Source organism: Oryza brachyantha, chromosome 10, assembly GCF_000231095.2.
Source record: "Oryza brachyantha chromosome 10, ObraRS2, whole genome shotgun sequence".
Taxonomy (NCBI): Eukaryota; Viridiplantae; Streptophyta; class Magnoliopsida; order Poales; family Poaceae; genus Oryza; species Oryza brachyantha.
In genome coordinates, this window is record NC_023172.2 from 3,412,602 (window position 1) to 3,415,939 (window position 3,338).

The 3,338-nt window shown below is 35.9% G+C and overlaps 1 long non-coding RNA gene across 2 annotated transcripts; it reads right to left on the bottom strand.

Moving 5' to 3' along the window:
* Positions 1-559: 559 nt before the first annotated feature.
* LOC107305142 lies at positions 560-3,055 on the bottom strand. Of its 2 annotated transcripts, XR_001551250.1 has the most exons (4): positions 2,658-3,055; positions 2,321-2,397; positions 698-778; positions 568-607 (listed from the first exon to the last, which is right to left on the bottom strand). It is a non-coding gene; the product is annotated as an uncharacterized LOC107305142 (long non-coding RNA). The 2 variants fall into 2 exon arrangements; XR_001551249.1 differs by having other exon boundaries at positions 560-778.
* Between the last annotated feature and the right edge of the window lie 283 nt (positions 3,056-3,338).

Consider the following 3,338-nt stretch of genomic DNA (forward strand, 5'->3'; position numbering starts at 1 on the left):
CAAAAATTGATATGCGATTACAGACCTTATTATCAGTATCAACAATATAAAGTTGTGTGTATACTGGAGACTCACCCTCTTCAGGAAGTAAAGAGCCAATCTAACGATGAACCTGACTGTTAATTTTGAACACATATGGGCATGTGCCTTTGTTTATACCAGAGTCAAGTTTAGCACCCATTGACATAAAAGCAAACATAGAATTGTATTGTATGATCGATCTAATAGATTTAAGAAAGTATTTAGATAAAATATCACCATTTGGATCTAGCAATTTAGCCAAAAAAAAGGAGGAGGTTTCAAATATGTACCACCTCTGCAACAAAGATGAAAACGAATATGACCTCCTTTACTTGAATAAGACCTCTTCACACGCTCTTGGTACCAAAACTAAACACCACAATATTGGCATACATGAGCAGGAGGTCCGTAATAAGAGCTATTGTTTGAATGAGCTACCATAAAATAAACCATTAGTTAGAAAGGCTGTAATTATTTATGACACTATCCTATCAAGTTTATGCTCATTTTAAACATCAAGGGTATTAATTACCTGGAATTTGTTGTCTAGATATTGTATCTTCTTTTGACTCAGACAAACGATTTTCTAAATTAGGGGTAACACAGGTGTTACTCATGCAATATCTAATACAATATCTAATAGAGAATATACTATTTTACTACATGTTTCAAGTACCTTCCTTTCTTTGCTTTTATTATGAATTCCGACGTTGTTGCCTTTCACGTATCGTCCCTCCAATAGAATATAAACTCAAACCTACATTTGAGATTTTATTATTTAATACAATAAATAATAACAAACCTAGAGAAATATGACATGAAGAATGACAATAGGTCGATACTCGCAACATATATAATTTCAAAAAAATACCATGTTAAGCGAATCAAAGTATAAGATAAATGCACCTGCTAAAAAAGTACGTAGTTTGTTTTTCACAGGCTTTTTTCTTACTTGTGGAACGTGCACTATCCATGAAACATAATTTTAGCTACCAATAACCACTAAAATATGTAGATAGGAAAAGACATCTAGGTTTGTAACAATCTATTAGAAAACACACTAAATAGGCAAAATAAATGAATGGATAGACTACATGTCAATATTATCTGTTCATCAGTCATGTTAGCCAGTAAGTTAGAATTGATAACTCGTACTCCTTTGTAATGAACCAAGTTAGAAAGTCATTAGGATCAACACTTGAGGTTAACCAGATAAGTTAGCAAGTATTTGAATAGTAATACCATAGTCAGTCAAGTTGTATAGCAATTTAGCATCAGGGTCAGTCATGTTATAATTATTCAAGTTACAACACAAGTTATTGGCCATAGAATCATTTCTATAGGTCTTGTATGTTAAGCCCATCATGTTAATTAAGTCCACCACTATATTTTAGCAATGATTTTTGCGAAAAATCATAAACTCTATTCCATTTACCTTGCTCTTGTATCGCTATGGATATGTTGAATGATAATTGCTTGTGAAGTGGAAACTATATATCGGATGTTCACTGCTTGCACTTATGTGAGTATACAGATTAAAGAATGCAATCATGTGGCTATATAGACAAGGGAAAGGTACGTGCAACATGCAAAAGCTAAAAAAGTTACATGGATGGTACAACTAGTTGGTTGCTTGTTTTTTATGAAGATATATACGTTGGTTGCTTGCTGCATGCTGCTGCAATGAAATGCCATTGTCTGCCAATAGTAAAACATGCAGACTTACTATATGCATATCCAATATCATCTGCTACTACTAGCATCTAGTCATCTATTGCTACCAAGATGCATGCATGCACAACCAGACAGAAGTAGGGCAAGCATGCATGACCTTGTATTCTTTGTAGGAACTCCACCGATTGATTTTACCATCCGCGCTGCTTGCATTGGAGCCACGCAATGGATATCCAACGGCTTAAACAAATAACACTGATGTGGGCATAGCAGGGAGGCACGCAGATGGCGCGGCCTTATATTCTAGATTTGATGGCTTATTTCCTGCAGTAGCTTTGAAGAGTATACTGTGGTTTCCCTCCTCACTGTTTAATATGTTTTTTTAACTTATAGAAGCATATTATAATTTGCATGTTTTGAAATTCAGTTTTTTCTCACAAATTTTGATAACTATTTTTGGTTGATATGCAAAAGTTGAAATGACATTCCTCGACATATTAAAATCCAATCCACAAGAAAGTTATTTTACTACTGTATGTTCCCGGCACGTAGACATCTGGTTCATCTATGCCCATGCATGTTTATAGAGAAAAATAATTACTCCGTACATTGGATGGCTTGTTACCGTGAAAGAGATGATGGCCAACCGAGGTGTTCACTGCTGTGCTGGGTGCTCAGTATTAACCGAGTTCTCCTCTAGTCCTGTACCAACAATAACATACTATACATATGAAAAATAGTGTATATATATAAACAGTAACATATGTAGGGGTGATTGTTTGGTTATTTACAGAAAAAGCCAAACAACATATTTACAAATAAAATATAATGAATATGTGTTCTTAACATCTAAAAGACAGAAAATAAACTACGATAAAAAATCCAAAATAAATTGTAAATTTAAGATAACAAAAGTTTAAATTTTCACTTATAAGAGTACATGTCATTAGAAATTCATATACTGTTTTTTGAAGTAGCGGCGCCAGCATCTAGTGGCATGGAAGCAACGGTTTACTCATGTTCGGGACTTGATAGTCGTAGTAGCCTGGTCGGGTCCTTGCACGGTGACCATGGACGCGTACTGCGCTCCGCACTCCGGGCACTTCGCCGGGCACTGGAACACCTGGCGCTCCGGCCCGGTCGGAGGCTCCTTCTTCGCCAGGGGCTTCTTCTTGTTGGTATTTTTATTTTTTTTTGTGTAGCAAGGGACTTGTTATAAATGGGCAGAGAGAGCTCGTGAAGGACTAAGAGAAAACAGAGTACTTAGTTGGAGAACAGAGTACTATTGGCTGAAGTCTTGCTTCTTGTTATTTGCTTCTTCACACGTACACACATTCACATTACTTGGAGCCTTGGCTGTCTCTGCTTGCCTATTTATAGGCTGCCAAACCGACATGGAGGAAGGTTCCTGATACACTAAATTTTCTAGTTTTTACTGGCTAGTGCAAGCTACTACAAACTACTAGATGAGTAGACATGACTAGACTTAATTTTACAGTGTTATCTTTAACTTTTGTGCTTCAAGAAAGTAGGAGAGAGATGGAGATTTAGCTGGTGTTTTCTAGAAATGAATTAACTAACAAACTCACCCTTAATTCATTTCTTGCAGACTCCGATTAGATCTCTGTTGCAGATGAATTTTT